General features: G+C 42.1%; 1 long non-coding RNA gene across 2 annotated transcripts; it reads left to right on the top strand.

The window, feature by feature from the left end:
* Positions 1-17979: 17979 nt before the first annotated feature.
* LOC123107193 (uncharacterized) lies at positions 17980-18955 on the top strand. 2 transcript variants are annotated; one of them, XR_006451607.1, is made up of 2 exons: positions 17980-18481; positions 18705-18955. It is a non-coding gene; the product is annotated as an uncharacterized lncRNA (long non-coding RNA). The 2 variants fall into 2 exon arrangements; XR_006451606.1 differs by having other exon boundaries at positions 18721-18955.
* The last annotated feature ends 530 nt before the right edge of the window (positions 18956-19485 follow it).

A 19485-nucleotide genomic window follows, 5' to 3' on the forward strand; every position in this document is an offset into this window, starting at 1 on the left:
CAAAATGGACGTATCAGTTAACGCAAGAGAAGCGCCCCATAGCTTACTTTAGTGAGAAACTTTCCGGAGCACAACTCAATTACCCCATCTATGACAAAGAGCTATATGCTTTAGTGCGAGTTTTGCATGAATGGGAACACTATCTTCGCCCTCATGAATTCATCATTCATACCGATCATGAAACGCTCAAGTACCTTAAGGGTCAAACAAAGTTGAACAAGCGTCATGCTAAATGGAGTGAATTCATTGAGTCTTTTCCTTATGTCATCAAGTACATCAAAGGTAAGGAAAACGTTGTGGCGGATGCTCTTTCCCGCATATGCATGCTTGTTACTCAACTTGAATTGGATGTCATTGGCTTTGAGCACATAAAAGACTTGTCTAAGCATGATCCTACTTTTGCTACTCCTTATGCCAAATGTTTGACGCATACATCTTGGGAACACTATTACATCAAAGATGGATATCTTATGAGAGCTAACAAGCTTTGCACCCCGAGTCTTCTCTTCATTTGTTTCTTTTGCAGGAATCTCATGGAGGAGGACTAATGGGACATTTTGGACGCGACAAGACTTTTGCTACGCTCTCCAAGAACTACTATTGTCCCAAGAAGTTTCGCGACGTCAACCGCTTCACCAACCAATGCTCTACATGTCACAAAGCTAAGTCTAAAGCTCAATCCCATGGCCTTTACATGCCTCTCCCAATTCCATATCAACCATGGGAAGACATTAGCATGGATTTTGTACTTGGATTGCCTAGGACAAGAAATGGAAAGGATTCGGTATTTGTTGTTGTGGACCGATTCTCTAAGATGGCACATTTCATTCCTTGCAACAAGATAGACGATGCTTCACATGTTGCCAATCTCTTTTGTAGGGAAATATTGCGTCTACATGGTGTGCCAAAGACGATCGTCTCGGACCGCGGCGTCAAGTTCCTTAGCTACTTTTGAAAGACCCTATGCACCAAGCTCAAAATCAAGCTACTCTTCTCCATGGCGTATCATCCACAAACCGACGGCCAAAGGGAGGTGACCAACCGCACACTCTCCGCTCTACTTCGAGTACTCATCAAGAAGAACATCAAGGAGTGGAAGGAGTGTCTACTGATGTCTACTACACAACCTTCTTCTTGTAGACGTTGTTGGGCCTCCAAGTGCAGAGGTTTGTAGGACAGTGGCAAATTTCCCTCAAGTGGATGACCTAAGGTTTATCAATCCGTAGGAGGCGTAGGATGAAGATGGTATCTCTCAAGCAACCCTGCAACCAAATGACAAAGAGTCTCTTGTGTCCCCAACACACCCAATACAATGGTAAATTGTATAGGTGCACTAGTTCGGCGAAGAGATGGTGATACAAGTGGTATATGAATGGTAGATAAAGGTATTTGTAGTCTGAAAATATAAAAACAACAAGGTAACTAATGGTAAAAGTGAGCGTAAATGGTATTGCAATGCTAGGAAATAAGGCCTAGGGTTCATACTTTCGCTAGTGCAAGTTCCCTCAACAATAATAACATAATTGGATCACATAACTATCCCTCAACATGCAACAAAGAGTCACTCCAAAGTCAATAATAACGGAGAACGAACAAAGAGATAATGATGCATGAGTGACATATATGAAAGAATTATGAATGATGGCTTTGCCACAAATACAATGTCAACTACATGATCATGCTAAGCAATATGACAATGATGAAGCATGTCATAATAAACGAAACGGTGGAAAGTTGCATGGCAATATATCTCGGAATGGCAATGGAAATGCCACAATAGGTAGGTATGGTGGCTGTTTTGAGGAAGGTATATGGTGGGTGTATGATACCGGCGAAAGTTGCGCGGTACAAGAGAGGCTAGCAATGGTGGAAGGGTGAGAGTGCGTATAATCCATGGACTCAACATTAGTCAAAAAGAACTCACATACTTATTGCAAAAATCTACAAGTTATCAGAGAAAAGTATTACGCGCATGCTCCTAGGGGGATAGATTGGTAGGAAAAGACCATCGCTCGTCCCCGACCGCCACTCATAAGGAAGACAATAAATAAATAAATCATGATCCGACTTCATCACATAACGGTTCACCATACTTGCATGCTACGGGACTTGCAAACTTCAACACAAGTATTTCTCAGTTTCACAACTACTCAACTAGCATGACTTTGATATTATTACCTCCATATCTCAAAACAATTATCAAGTATCAAACTTCTCGTAGTATTCAACACACTCATAAGAGAATTTTATTATTCTTGAATACCTAGCGTATTAGGATTTTAAGAAAATTACCATGCTATTTAAGACTCAAAATAATCTAAGTGAAGCATGAGAGTTCATCTATTTCTTCAAAATAAAACTACCACCATGCTCTAAAAGATATAAGTGAAGCACTAGAGCAAATGCCAAACTACTCCGAAAGATTTAAGTGAAGATCAATGAGTAGTCGAATAATTATGCAACTATGTGAAGACCCTCTCTTATTTAATAATTTCAGATCTTGATATTTTATTCAAACAGCAAGCAAAACTAAATAAAATAAAAAGACGCTCCAAGCAAAACACATATCATGTGGTAAATAAAAATATAGCTCCAAGTAAAGTTACCGATGAACAAAGACGAAAGAGGGGATGCCTTCCGGGGCATCCCCAAGCTTAGGCTTTTGGTTGTCCTTGAATATTACCTTGGGGTGCCTTGGGCATCCCCAAGCTTAGTCTCTTGCCACTCCTTATTCCATAGTCCATCGTATCCTTACCCAAAACTTGAAAACTTCACAACACAAAACTTAACAGAAAACTCGTAAGCTCCGTTAGTATAAGAAAATAAATCACCACTTCAAGGTACTGTAATGAACTCATTATTTATTTATATTGGTGTTAAACCTACTGTATTACAACTTCTCTATGGTTTATAAACTATTTTACTAGCCATAGATTCATCAAAATAAGTAAACAACACATGAAAAACAGAATCTGTCAAAAACAGAACAGTCTCTAGTAATCTGCATAAAACGTATACTTATGGAACTCATAAAATTCTCAAATAAATAGCTGGACCTGAGTAATTTATCTATTAATTATCTGCAAAAAGAATTAACTAAATATCACTCTCCAATAAAAAATGGCAGCAATTCTCGTGAGCGCTACAGTTTCTGTATTTTACAGCATGATCAACAAGACTTTCCCCAAGTCTTCCCAAAGGTTCTACTTGGCACAAACACTAACTAAAACATAAAAACACATCTAAAAAGAAGCTATATGGATTATTTATTCCTAAACATAACGAAAAAGCAAGAAACTAAAATAAAATTGGGTTGCCTCCCAACAAGCGCTATCGTTTAACGCCCCTAGCTAGGCATGATGATTTCAATGATGCTCACATAAAGGATAAGAATTGAAACATAAAGAGAGCATCATGAAGAATATGACTAGCACATTTAAGTCTAACCCACTTCCTATGCATTGGGATTTTGTGAGCAAACAACTTATGGGAACAATAATCAACTTGCATAGGAAGGTAAAACAAGCATAACTTCAAAATTTTAAGCACATAGGGAGGAAACTTGATATTATTGCAATTCGTACAAGCATATATTCCTCCCTCATAATGATTTTCAGTAGCATCATGAATGAATTCAACAATATAACCAGCACCTAAATCATTATTTTCATGATCTACAAGCATAGAAAATTTACTACTCTCCACACAAGCAAAATTCTTCTCATGAATAATAGTGGGAGCAAACTCAACAAAATAATTATCATGTGAGGCATAATCCAATTGAAAACTAAAATCATGATGACAAGTTTCATGGATATCATTATTCTTTATAGCATACAAGTCATCACAATAATCATCATAGATAGCAACTTTGTTCTCATAATCAATTGGAACCTCTTCCGAAATAGTGGATTCATCACAAAATAAAGTCATGACCTCTCCAATTCCACTTTCATCAATATAATCATCATAAATAGGAGGCATGCTTTCATCATAATAAATTTGCTCATCAAAGCTTTGGGAACAAAAAATATCATCTTCATCAAACATAGCTTCCCCAAGCTTGTGGCTTTGCATATCATTAGCATCATGGATATTCAAGGAATTCGTACTAACAACATTGCAATCATGCTCATCATTCAAATATTTAGTGCCAAACATTTTATAGATTTCTTCTTCTAGCACTTGAGCACAATTATCCTTTCCATCATACTCACAAAAGATATTAAAAAGGTGAAGCGTATGAGACAAACTTAATTCCATTTTTTTATAGTTTTCTTTTATGAACTAAACTAGTGATAAAACAAGAAACTAAAAGACTCGATTGCAAGATCTAAAGATATACCTTCAAGCGCTAACCTCCCCGGCAACGGCGCCAGAAAAGAGCTTGATGTCTACTACACAACCTTCTTCTTGTAGACATTGTTGGGCCTCCAAGTGCAGAGGTTTGTAGGACAGTAGCAAATTTCCCTCAAGTGGATGACCTAAGGTTTATCAATCCGTAGGAGGCGTAGGATGAAGATGGTCTCTCTCAAGCAACCCTGCAACCAAATAACAAAGAGTCTATTGTGTCCCCAACACACCCAATACAATGGTAAATTGTATAGGTGCACTAGTTCGGCGAAGAGATGGTGATACAAGTGGTATATGGATGGTAGATAAAGGTATTTGTAATCTGAAAATATAAAAACAGCAAGGTAACTAATGGTAAAAGTGAGCGTAAACGGTATTTCAATGCTAGGAAATAAGGGCTAGGGTTCATACTTTCGCTAGTGCAAGTTCCCTCAACAATAATAACATAATTGGATCACATAACTATCCCTCAACATGCAACAAAGAGTCACTCCAAAGTCACTAATAGCGGAGAACGAACGAAGAGATTATGGTAGGGTACGAAACCACCTCAAAGTTATTCTTTGCAATCAATCCGTTGGGCTATTCCTATAAGTGTCACAAACAGCCCTAGAGTTCGTACTAGAATAACACCTTAAGACACACATCAACCAAAACCCTAATGTCACCTAGATACTCCAATGTCACCTCAAGTATCCGTGGGTAAGATTATACGATATGCGTCACACAATCTCAGATTCATCTATTCAACCAACACAAAGGACCTCAAAGAGTGCCCCAAAGTTCTACCGGAGAATCACGACGAAAACGTGTGCCAACCCCTATGCATAGGTTCATGGGTGGAACCCGCAAGTTGATCACCAAAACATACATCAAGTGAATCACGTGATATCCCATTGTCACCACAGATATCCACGGCAAGACATACATCAAGTGTTCTCAAACCTTTAAAGACTCAATCCGATAAGATAACTTCAAAGGGGAAACTCAATTCATTACAAGAGAGTAGAGGGGGGAAGAAACATCATAGGATCCAACTATAATAGCAAAGCTCGCGATACATCAAGATCGTATCACCTCAAGAACACGAGAGAGAGAGAGAGAGAGAGAGAGATCAAACACATAGCTACTGGTACATACCCTCAGCCCCGAGGGAGAACTACTCCCTCCTCGTCATGGAGAGCACCGGGATGATGAAAATGGCCACCGGAGAAGGATTGCCCCCTCCGGCAGGGTGCCGGAACGGGTCTAGATTGGTTTTTGGTGGCTACGGAGGCTTCTGGCGGCGGAACTCCCGATCTATTGTGCTCCTGGATGTTTTTAGGGTATATGGGGATATATAGGCGGAAGAAGTACGTCAGGGGGGCCACGAGGGGCTCACGAGGTTGGAGGGCGCGCCCAGGGGGTGGGCACGCCCCCTGCCTCGTGACCTCCTCGCAGATCCCCCCACGTGCACTCCAAGTCTTCTGGGCTTCTTTACTTCCAAAAAAGAGTTCCGTGAAGTTTCAAGTCAATTGGACTCCGTTTAATTTTCCTTTTCTTCGAAACCCTAAAACAGGGTAAAAAAACAGAAACTGGCACTGGGCTCTGGGTTAATAGGTTAGTCCCAAAAATGATATAAAAGTGTATAATAAAGCCCATAAACATTCAAGACAGTAGATAATATAGCATGGAGCAATCAAAAATTATAGATACGTTGGAGACGTATCATCTACCTATCGCCGAGTTCGCCTACAACCGAGCAAGACACTCAACAACCGGCAAGTCCCCCTTCGAGGTCATCTACGGATTCAACCCATTGTCCCCATTGGACATTCTTCCTCTACCACTACAAGAGCGCATCAATATGGACGCAAGTGCACGTGTGACCCATCTCAAGAAGGTGCATGAAGATACAAGGCACACAATCGAGCGCCAAGTACAACAACTTGCGACCAAGCTCAACATCAACAAGCAACCCATGGTATTCAACATTGGTGATCTTGTGTGGCTACACCTTCGCAAAGACCGCTTCCCCAACGAACGCAAGTCCAAGCTTCTACCTCGAGCGGATGGGCCCTTGAAGGTGCTTACACGCTACAACAACAACGCTTACAAGATCGACCTCCCGCGTGACAAGTACAACATGAGCGACACCTTCAATGTCAAGGACCTCTCGCCCTACCATGGTGATGAAAATTTTGATCCGAGGTCGAATCTTCCCCAAGGGAGGGGAGATGATGCGGATCATCCCAAGGTCATCCCCATGGACCTACCTACGTCCCCTACGACACCACTTGGACCAACGACAAGAGCCCGAGCGAAGGCTATCGAAGATAAGGTGAACTCACTGCTCTCCGAACTACCACTTTCCATGCATGAGAATTGGCTACTACCTCAAGTGGAAACCCTATGTGTGATCAGGTGCTTGGAGGAAAGCCACAGACCAACTACACACAACGGACAAGACGATGATGACGCCAAGCCCATTGGACAAAAAGAACTATTCGAAGTCTCCAGGCTCCGGACGACCGACGAACCCCGGACGTTCGACGACCTCCAGGCTCCGGACATCCGGCCCTCTCCGGATGACCGACACTTCCACACCCAAGCCAAAACTATGGACTTCCGAAGCTCAACGGACGACCGACGCCCCGGACGTCCGACCCCGACCGGATGTTCGACCGAAGACCACCCGAGTCGAATCTATGGACACGCACCGGACGTCTGGACCCTCCGGATGACCGGTGACTCCCGGACGTCTGACGCCTATGTGTTGCCTTGTGTTGGGTCGCAGCCCATGTACCCCCCACTTCGTCCCCTCTTGCACTAAGACTATAAATAGACCTCCTATCCTTCTAGCTAGGGTTAGCATTGGTTTAGCTCATATTAGAGATAGAGCATTGCTCATCCACATCGGATCTACTCCACGAGAGAGACCGTGGCCCCTCTTCGGAGAAGATCCCTTTGTATTCAAGACCTTGCAGAGAAGAACATCAAGACCTCCTCACGGAGAAGACCAGCTACCTTTGTATCGTCCTTAGTTGTCCGTGGATCGTGTGATCTCTTATGTACTCGAGGATCTAGCACATGTGTGACTATTTCGTGTTGGTTTAGTGATTCTCTTGTGTTTTCCCTTGTTTTCCCCTCGTTTTTCTCCCTTGTGTTCTTCGTGTTCTTCGCGGGATTCGCTCCTTTCGTGAAATATCAGTTCCTAGGGTTCCTACCCTACATCAATCCTCATCATAACAGACAGACGATTTAACATGAAATAGATTAAACTTGCTTTGTGAAATTTATTTAGAATTGAGATTGAGAGAGGATCGAATGAATCAACTATCTTATTCCATTGATGATCACATATTTATACAAGGGGAACCGGCGCTACGAGAAGATGTGCCTGTTCGAGGGGATGCGAGGAGCGGATGCGACGGTTGCCTCGAGAGGCTCCTGCACGTACGAGGCAGCTGTGGCTTTGAGAGGATCCCGTGCATACTGTTATTTACAACAAGGATTATCTCTAATAATTAAATCCTAACACTCCCCCTAATCCTTGCTTGTCCTTGTGACTGGTCATCCTTTTGAATCATCTCCTCCAAAAACCCTGTGGAAAAAATATGAGGAGTAGTGTAGGATATGCTGGTAATACTCCTTCAAACCCTGTGGGAAAATGAGGAGAAATTGATCCAACATATAATGATTATTGCCTTTGTTAACTCAATATGAAGTATGTCCATAGAATTTAGAGGTCAATAAATATGTCGTATATACTTTCCTAAAAAACCCAAAGGGGAAAACAGAAAGTATGACATATAATCTTATGTTGATATTACCTCATTAAAAACCTTTATGAGAACCTGTATAGTAAACTCATGAAGGGAAAAAGAGTATAATATGATGCATTGGAGAGGAACAATTCAGGAAGATACTCCCCCTGATTCTTGCAAAATTAGAAGTTGTCACATGCCAATTCCATGAACATATTTCTGGAACGTAGAAGTTGGTAGGGACTTCGTGAGCAAATCAGTCACATGATTTGACTTGCAAGATATGCAATATAGTAACATTGCTTATTATGTAACCTATTTGCATCCGGGAAACACAAGCAACATTATCTTTGAGATAATGGTTGGTGGATGTAGCCACGAGGTCTGTTTCGAAGACTCTCATGGGATAACTACCACACCTAACAGGAACACAAAGCTTGTCTACGATCTGACCTAGTAGGGATCTGATCGGTGCATCCAATGATATTGGTTTCCAGATTTCTCTGATAATGAAATATTAGGACAAGATGTTTGATGCATTGGAGATATCGTAAGATATTCTTGAGTCTCAGCCAATTGCTTTTGGCGGATCCAATGCATGCAATGTGATATGGAACCTTAGGTCCCAACACCTTATTTCCATCTCCTCATGGTCTAGATGAATCTTTCTCTACGTCTAGATAACAAATAACCATGGAAATTATGAACGGATAAGGCTTGTCCACAATCAATTTCTCCAACATTCTGGATATAGACAACATGGTGTACCATAATGCATGAGTGAAGGTGCTCGAGGTTTAACCAAATCCTTCATCTCAAATTTCGTCATTTAGATGATCACACGATTCGTCATTGCAGGAGTACTCCTTATATATGACGATCATGCATGGATAATCATCATTGTAGGAGTAATCCTTGCATGTAAGGAACTCACTACGTCGGTTGTACCAAATGTACCGACAATAATAAGCCATATGATGACTTATTAATTTTACACAATGTATGTTGTGTTTGTATTTCGATTCAGAAGTGAGATTCCATCGGGAACCATCTATATCTGAATCTAGTGATCCACATGGATATGTATTCACTACATCTATCAACTGAAAAGATCGATGATTTTATACTGCCAATGATATAAGTTATCAGAAAGAGATTCCACCACTAGAGAATAGTTGGGTATCTGCGTGAACCCTTGTGCTACAATAATTGCTCTATGTTTCACCACCTCGTTGTTCTCAATTCTGTTTCCAGAAGAGAACTGGTGTAGGTATTGCTAATGAATATCTTCCCATTATTAAGCAATTGCCTAGATTATACCCTTTGCTTGAGTTCAGTCCGAGTGTTGTTCACACTTTGCCATGGCCATGGTCTTTGGATCTGAATCACTTGAAAGGTTTTTGCAATCTAGTTGAGAAATGTATGTCGACAATTGTAGACTTCCGGTTATATGATTCTCCAGAATCTATATATCAATATATACTTGATGGAAATATCGTTACCCATGGTGACTGCTCGCGATTTCCCAATGCGATTGAGTCGGGTATTCCGATGTCCTGGTCATTGCATGCACTATGACCTGGGTTGGTGGAGGTTTCCCGTCCACTCGGTGTATACTACCCATTAGGTGTCTGTCAACGTGAAGTTCACTTGCATTTACTGATTCACAGGCCTTGATATCCTTACTTGCAAGAAGCTGAATCCCGATGTACTATTGCCGTACTTCTCCCCCTGTTGCTTTGAACGGGGAGTTGAGTGGTTTTAGTTGGTACCTCCACTCTTTCCGACATATTTTTCAGGATTGTAGGATTGCATGACACCTTTATATTCAGTAAATGAATGTGGCAGGTTATTTGCAATGAGGTGCAAATCTTCCGAATGCATGGTTCAGATCTTTGAGTACGTGGCTTTGAGGCAGAAATGTGTTGAGCATTCCACTAATTTCCCGGCATTCTTTATGGTACTTGAAATCTCCCCTAATGCCTAGAAATTTTCCTCATTGAATCAACATATTGGCCTTGAATAACTCCCCATGCGAGGGGCTCGAGGTATTGACGAAAATACAGTTATTCCTCACATAGATCACAACTATATGTTGAGGGGCCAATGATGTATGCCAGGTGGTGATATCGGTATGCAACCGAATTACCGCAGATAGGAAATACATGGTAGATATCCACATATCAAAGATAGAGGGGAATGCTATTATGCAGTTGTGTCATGAGCGTGTAAAACTGCATGACTCCAACGTAAAGTTGGTAAGTTGCAATTCCAAAGTAAAGATAATGCAATGAGCTTAACTCTTTAGATAGGATTCTACCAAACCATTTTGAGTCTAGACATTAGGACAAATTGCTAAACTTCAATCCAAGGGCCATAGAGAAGGCACTCAAGGAGAACTCTGCAATGTTATCCATTCGATTTGCTTGAAATCGATGTCAGGATAACGAGCCAATGGTTTTGTGTGAATAAAGCACACACTTAAGACCATCATGTAGATATGTCTTTTAGAACCATGGAATACCTGAATAGTCTAGTCAATGGATGGGAAGAGCCACTTGCCTCAACTTGATGCATTCAAGGAGTCTGAGTGGTTCAGCGTATACTTTAAGGTGTGTGAGCCTTAAAATTAGCTTCTCCGTGTCACTTGTAGTGCACATAAAATCCAAATGGTGTTAGAATTTAGCATCATAATAATCACAAACTACTGGAATTGTTGATAGTTTCGGTTTCAACCCAATGTCTCGATGACGAAGGCGAGTATTCCAAGTTTGTCATGTATAAGACACTCTGGAAAACTATCTCGTACACAACATGTGCTACGGGTTGTGTTGTATGTGTAGTACAATCCAGATGATACACAAAGAATGTGCTTGCCATATCCGTTGCATATGATAAACAAAAGTTATTTCTCTTTGTTGTCATCATAAGTTTCGCTATGGAAACTATTTTGACAGATACCTCCATAGTTTAGTAGGGTACGAGTTAAACTTGGGAAGCAATAAAGCATCCTGACGTTACTCAAGTACCCACAGGGATAGTAAATATGACTCGAGTTGAGCCAACAAATACCTCATCGCATCTAGCGATTTAAAAGTATCTCCTTTCTCTCAATGAGAGTGGAAACATTGGACTTCCCTGAGTATAGAGTTTGTGGTGCATATGTCCATAAGGCACATATCATTTTTCATCGGATTGACTCCCATAGAAATCTATATATAGACATGAAGATTCTCAATATGAAAATCACTGTCAGTTATATAGAATACATACAAATGTATTTGTACCAAAGTGTTGATACAATATATTGTGATATACAATATATGATGACAACAATACTTATGTTCTTATTAGAACATCAGAAATGGACATAAATTTTATTGATCACTCAGGAGATTGAGAGACTAGACGAAGTATTCAAACATGTTAGTTGATGCATATTCAACCTTCATGTTATCCGTGCTCATAGGGTCCCGTGACTGCTGATAGTCATGTTGGAGGGATGAAGTGAGATTCAAACCTTTGCCCTTGAGATTCTTTACGTCCCAGGAATAGCTGATACAGAATAACCAGATGCTGAGATCTGGATCGATACAATGCCTTAAGATTTATAAGGCAACATATTTTTCTGTTGGCGGTGTGATTCCGACAAGAGGTAAATCCTACGGTTTTGGATTGCACACATTATTCCACGAGACACAAGAGCGATCATGATGTCCATGGCCGAGATAGGGTGGTGGTGGCCATTGAGGGCTAATGCCTTAAACTCTATAGCCATATGTTACCTCTATGGGTATACCAGAGATAATTAATTTAAAATCAATAAATTAAAGACCACCATGATTAATGTTGTAATAAACTTAGCAAAATCAATGGGTATTTCAAGAAGTTACCTTGAAACCATTAATGTGAATCTCAAATTGCTAAGTATGACATCTTGAAGATAATCTCCAAAATGAAGTAGATCTCGCAGCACTAGGGAGTATAATCTGATGAAATCAGTAAATACTCGCTCGTAATGCCTTATGTCATGACTTAGAATGAGGGAGCATTTTGTAAAGCAATCATAATGTCGAAATGACAAAATGTAGAGTTTATCAATAGTCATTGATAATCTGCATAGGCAGTAGATCCTTATGACTATCTTGTGATCCTAAGCATCAACTTGAAGAAATCACTTTAAATTTTGCACCTCGTACTCAACGGAGAAACAATACTGCAGAGGTATTGAATTTATCTTTGCAAGAGATAAAAAAAATCTCAATTGCAAATAATGGATGTAATTACTCTCAACATGTGAGAAACATGGAGATATATTACATCAACATATTATATGGAATACATAGTACTCAACATATTTACAGTACTGAAATTTAAGTACTATAACTAGCAGTGTCTAAAACAGAAATAAATTACTGCTAGAAGTGTTGTTGAGAGATTAATTGCTAATCTGCTAAATTTAAGTACTATAACTAGCAGTGTCTAAAACAGAAATAAATTACTGCTAGAAGTGTTGTTGAGAGATTAATTGCTAATCTGCTAAAACAAAGATGCAAATAAGCAAAATGAGGCAAGCAGTGGTTGCCCAAATTCCCAGCGCATGCACATGGCCACGTATGAAGCCTAGTTAATCGAATAGATAAGGAGAGACATAGGGAAATAAATCCCCAATTACTCAATCCCCATCCTCACGAGACTGAGCAGGCGGAGACTTCCATGGCCGACCGATGCCACCTCCACGCACGCCGCCGCCGCAGCGTTCACCGGCGATGAGTGGAGGGACCACCAAGAAGGCTGTGGCTGAAAGCCACGACTTTGGAGATGCTGTTTGCGGCACCGTTGGTGAGCCCGAGCGCCGCGGGGCTCCATGTGCCGGAGCGGCCGGTCAACGGCGAGCGCCGCGAGGGCAGAGGAGTGGCCGGCAGGCGCGGCGCGACAGCATCTACAACAGCGTGGTTGGGGAAGCCGCTCGCACCGGAGGCGAATGCGAAGACGGAGGCCCCTGTTGGTACGCACACGAAGGCGAGCGCGCCGCCGTCGCGAACCAGCACGAGAGGCGCGTCCGTGACGCGCGCCACCGCCGGTGACCTCGGGAGCAGCACGCCGGCTTCCGCTGATAATGTGTTTCGAATTGAGATCGAGAGAGGATCGAATGAATCAGCTGTCTTATTACATTGATGATCACATATTTATACAAGGGGAACCGGTGCTACGAGAATATGCGCCTGTTGGAGGGGATGCGAGGAGTGGATGCGACGGTTGACTGGAGAGGCTCGTGAGGATCCCGTGCGTACTGTTATTTACAACAAGGATTATCTTTAATAATTAAATCCTAACAAAATTATAGCTAATGGTGAACGAACTTGCAATATCCGCATTCAGAATACTCTCAACACATCCAATAATAAACAAACTAAACGGCACGCTCATCGGAATATCTTAACTATGGCTACAGCAATGTAGAAAACTAACGTGTAGGACCTCGACGTCCCAATATCTTCAATCGGGTTGGAAACTAACTGCCTGTGGGTAACGCTAGCCAAACCCACCTTACTCAGATTCAGATTCGCTAATATAATCGGATCCGTCTATATCACATCTAGATGTGAGATAATATCTTAGATAATATCTCACATCTAAGTATGATGTCAGTGTCATCTTATTTTTTATTTTTTTGTCCTATTTGTTTGATTTTAAGTTGTTAAAGCCCAAAACTAAAACCGAAACTAGTGTGTACGATCCTTCCTCGCCCAGGATGTGCACGATGCTGTTTTGAATGCATGGCTGCACCTTTCATCCCATGCATCAACGGCTTGATGGCATGTCGGGCACCTATCTGCCAGAAAGTGTTGTTTGTATAATGGAACTCAACTAGTAAAAACCAGCTCGTCATGCGTCCGCCTATGCGGCCAGCCCTAATGCAAATATGGTCACTAGCTCCTCTCAACAAAAAATAAAATAAAAATCCTGGTCACTAGCTACCCATACAAAAAACTGATCACTAACTTTTTCTGGAAACAAAAAACTGATCCCTAGTGCTAACATCTATTTGTTAGCTTTTGCGTATGATGGTTGTACAAGTACACCTCTCATCACGCGCTCCTTTGACCTAGCCAGCCGCCCCTCCAAAAAGCTAGGGTACTCTGCCTCCCGCCGGCGCCGGCGCCGGTCCGTCCCGTCTTCGGTGGCCTTAGGGCCATGGAGGCGGAGTGGATCTCGCCCCTTGCCGGTGGGAGGGCTCTGTTTTTAGATCTTTTTTCGATCTTTGTTAGGATTTGCGTCCTACTTAGGAAGGCGAGACGGCGGCGGCTCCCTGAAGATGGAATAAAGGTCTCCCCGCCAAGCCCCCATTCCGGTGATGTGTTCAGCATCATCGGTGGGCGTGTGAAGTTGTGTCTCCGGCTGATCTGTGCTTGGTGGATTTGCTTGGATCTGTTTGTCGTTCGTCTTCGTTCGTGTGTCTTCAGGTTGGATCCTTTTAATCTACACTCTTCATCTGCGGCGGTTGCTGTTCTGGTGCGTTGGTTCTATGGGGCCTTAGCACGACGACTTCCCGACTGTCTACTACAACAAGGTTTGCCCGGCTCCGATGAGGGAGGGGCGATGGCAGCGGCGCGCCTTCGGCTCGCTTCAGTGCTTGTAGTCGTCGCTAGATGGTCTACGGATCTGAATGTAATTTTTATTATTTCTAGTATTCGTTGTACTACCATGATTGAAGATGAATAGACTGGAAGTTTTCCCCGCAAAAAAAAAAGTACACCTCTCATCGTTAGCTTCTAGGCTACCAACGATTATAACTTTTTGCGTTTTTCACTCTTATACTTTATAATTAATTTTCAGTAAGGAACAAAGTTCGGTCCAGTTCAGGATTTTACATAATTTATTTCAAATTATAAAAAATGTTAACGAATACCAAAATTTCTACAATATATGATGGACAATTCTTTAATATATGATGACCATTTTCTAAATACACACTAATTTTTAGCAAATATACAGTGTACGGTGAACTTGATTATATACGATGAACTAAAAGCAAACTTTTTTATATACATTGAACTAAAAGTGAACTGGAAAAAATAAAAAATGAGAAAAACAAATAGAGAAAATGGATAAATAACAGAGAACAAAAAATGAACACATTTTGATTTGTTTAAAAAAATTGATAAACATGATTTTTTTAGAAAAATGAACAAATTAATTTTTTTTGAAACAATTATTGAAACTTGTGAATTTATGAAAAAGGAAAAAGGAATCAGAAAAAATGAAATCAACTTTTAAAAAAAAATAGCAGAGGAAAACCAATGAAGAAAAATGATAAATAAATAAATAAAATAAAAACATGAAGAAAACAAAACAAAAGAAAGACGAAAAATTATCCTAGCTACTTGGGCCGGATCGTCTGCAGTTTGTTCGCTGACGAGGGTGGACTTGCAACTAGGACAAAAAAATATCGGAGCCCTAGTGGCAAGTCGAGGGTGGACTCTCAGTTGGGAATAAAAAAGGTCAGACCCTAGTTGTGAGTCGGGTTTAGAATTGCAACTCGGACAAAAAAGGTTGGGCCCGAGAGCCCTAGTGGCTAGTCGAGGGTGGACTCTCATTTGGGAATAAAAAAGGTCAGACCCTAGTTGTGAGTCGTGTTTGGACTTCCAACTCGGACAAAAAAGGTTGGGCCCGAGTTGCGAGCCGAGGGTGGAGTTGCAACTGGGACGAGGAAAGGTCAAGCCCCAATTGCATGTCGACGGTGGACTTGCAACTGAGAAAAAAAAGGTCGGGGCCCAGTTGCAAATCGAGGTTGGATTCGTAATAGGGACTAAAACAGGTCGGCCCCCAGTTGCAAGCCGAGGGTGGACTTGCAAGTTGGACAAAAAAGGTTGACTCCTAGTTGCGAGTAGAGGGTGGACTTGCAACTCGGATAAAAAAAGGTTGGACCCGAGTTGCGAGTCGAGGGTGTACTTGCAACTCGGACAAAAAAAGGTTGGACCCTAGTTGCGAGTCAAAGGTGGACTTGCAACTCAGACAAAAAAAGGTTAGGCCCCAGTTGCGAGTCGAGGGTGGACTTGCAACTTGGACAAAAAAAACTCTAGCCCCATTTGTGTCGAGAGTGGACTTACAACTAGGACAAAAATGGTTGGACCCCCCTTACGTATTGAGGGTGGACTTTCAACTCGAACAAAAGAAGGCTGGGCCCCAGTTGCGAGTCAAGGGTGGGTTTGCAATTATAATAAAAAATGTCGAGACCCAGTTGCGAGTCGAGAGTGCAAATGTAACCGGGAAAAAAGTCTGGCCTCAGTTGCGACTCGGCGGCGGACTTGCAACTCGGACAAAAAAGATCAGACCCCAGTTGCAAGGTGAGGGTGGACTTGCAACTTGGAAAAAAAATCAGGTCTAGGTTACAAGTCGAGAGGGATATTGCAACTGGGACAAAAAAATTCAGGCCCCAATTGCGAGTTGACAATGGACATGCAATTAGGAAAAAAAATAGGCCCGAGTTGTGAGTCGACGATGGACTTGCAACTAGAAAAAAAGCCCGGGTCCCGAGTTGCGAGTCGAGAGCAGACTTGCAACTGAAACAAAAACGTCGGGCCCAGTTGCGAGTCGGGGGTGGACTTGCAACTGGGACGAAAAATGGTCGGATCCCAGTTGCGAGTCGAGGACGGACTTGCAACTGGGACAAAAAAATGGTCGGGTCTCCATTGCGAGTCGAGGGTGGACTTACAACTAGGACAAAAAATGGCCGGGTCCCGGTTGCGACTCGAGAGCGGACTTGCAACTGGGGAAAAATTGTCGGGTCCCAATTGCGAGTCGAGGGCAGACTTGTAACTGGGACAAAAAATGGTCCAGTCCCAATTGCGAGTCGAGAGTGGACTTGCAAGTGGGACAAAAAATGGTTGGGTCTCAGTTGCGACTCGAGGTCGGACTTGCAATTGGGACGAAAAATGATTGGGTCCTAGTTGTGAGTCGAGGCTGAACTTGCAATTGGGACAAAAAAAATCAGACCCCGGTTACGAGTCACAAAAATAGAACCGAACAGGCCTAGGCCAACAATAAGATACACAATAAAACAAGCAACAACAAGCGAGGCGGAAGGTAGAGCGCTTGCACGAAAATTACGAGAACTAAATTAAGCGGCGGATTTAAAGAATACTTAGAAAATTCTAAAAATCATGGATTTCAAAAGACAATAAAAAGGAAAAAAAAGTAATGAAAAAATAATGAAAAACAGAAAAAAAATCTTATAGCAAAGTTTTATCCTATGGTGATGCACAAAAAATTAGTCAGTACATCAACGTTGTAAAAAAGTGCATTTATATTGTACAACTATAACATTGCCCTGCTAAAAACCTTGGTATGGCTAATTACATCATTACTGGAAAAAGGCTACAGTGGGACAAACTTCTTTCTCTTTTTACAAAAAAAAAGTCCATCGATCTCGGGATGAGGGCACTGCTTAAAACAGTTTAGCAGAGCTTTCCACCACAACACACAAAACATCATTTGCTAAAAAAACACACACACAACATCAGCTTGATCACGTATCGGAACCAAGTCTGGTTAGAACGGCCAGCAATGATGACTCGGTCTTTTTGAATTCCAGTGCAAAAGCCCAACAACGAAACCGCAGCCCGTGACTTGGCACGTGGCCCCAAAAAATAACAGGAACAGCCCACCCACTCGCGTGGACGTGGATAGAGGCTGCGGCGTACGACAACAGGATGCGAACGAGCGCGCGAAGGAGACAATCATGTTGCGCGAACTTTAAAGACAAACAAAGATCAACGGCTCTAGATTTAGATGTGAGATAGTATATTACATCTAGATGTGAAATAGCAAACCTGATATAATCGCTGTCATCTTCCTTATCAGCAGGGGCGGAGCCCATTGGGCCGTCCCGTATGCACAGGAATACGGGTCCAAATATTTGCTAGTAGTATTTATCAACTAAAAAGGCCCAGTGCATCAGGTTGGGCCAAGAGCAGTGCATCAGGGTCGGCCCTATTCGGCCACTCCTCCGGCCTGCTGCGTTACCGTGTTGGGCCAGTGCGGAAAACGCGAGCATACGCACCTCCCCTCCCGTAGCCTAATCGATCCAACTTCCTCCACTTAAAAAACTAAAAAAATCCATCCATCGATCAGGTCTGTGTAGACTAGACGCGTACAGATCCGGCCCCTCCATACGCCTCGCCCTCACGTACACAGGCGGCGGCGGCGGCGGCAGGGCACCGGCCGCCGGACGCCGCAGGCCACGAACCCCGAGTCCTTTGGTGATGACGCGATGCACGCGAGCGACGCCGCACGCCGTCGGCCGGTCCAGCGCTCCGTAATTTGGCAACCTTTCCAATCTTGAGTCCTCGTTTCCATGCGTATCAAAGGCCACAATGGTAATGCCTTTGTCTTGCCGTTCCTAATTTTGTTTACAAACTGCAATGATTAGTCAATTATGTATAAACTAGTAACAAATAGAATAAACCACTATGTTTTGGCAAAGCATGAGACATTTTCTAGGGTTATAACTTCTAAATTCTAATTAGGTTATATTTCATTCATTGTCAGATACAAATACTATAACTTCTAATTAGGTTATATTTCATTTATTCTCAAAAGAAAAGCATCATCACAGGATGTTCCGGAACACATAAATAGGGAAGAGGAGATTCAATATCATCCGGGCAAGAGAAAATTGATCAAACGTACTAAAGGTAATTTCCAATTTTTTAGCCATTTAAATACTTTCATGGACATTTTATTATGTTTTACTAGAAAGTTTAATTCCATTTTTATCTTGTACATTATGTGCCCTGCTGTCGGATGATGTATTCTGGAATTTCAAAATGCAAGACAACCTTTTCAAGTAATTTTGCCCCCTTTTTTTAGCATTATAGTAAACATTTTGATGGCTACATTCTGTTTTTACTCACTGCCTTCTATTACATCCGACAAAATGTGCTAGAATCTGTGAAACAAACCCTTATTCAATACATCGCTGCCTGAAAATTTTACTCCTTGTTAAAGTGGTGCATCGGGTAACATTTGCTCCAGCTCCGCCCCTGCTTATCAGTGCCGTCATCAGAGTCATCGTCCACTGCTCCCACATTATCTAATGCCCCGCACGAGATGCTGATGATTCTATAGTTTGTGTAGAACTGCATAACACCATCTGGGCAGGGTTCGTCTTCGTAGGGATCTATACCACAGGCCATGTTCTGAAACTCTGGGTCGTGCCCTCTAAATTGGAATTCCTCCATAGCCGGGTGCACAATTTTAGTCCCTTTATAATCACAGTACATGCAGCGGATTTGTTCTGAAGCACACAAACAAGATAACTAGATTAGCATCCATCAAAGACTTTAGTATAGCCTATCGGCAATAAAAAGAAGTTGCAAAA

The sequence above is a fragment of the Triticum aestivum genome, chromosome 5A (genome assembly GCF_018294505.1).
Source record: "Triticum aestivum cultivar Chinese Spring chromosome 5A, IWGSC CS RefSeq v2.1, whole genome shotgun sequence".
NCBI lineage: Eukaryota > Viridiplantae > Streptophyta > Magnoliopsida > Poales > Poaceae > Triticum > Triticum aestivum.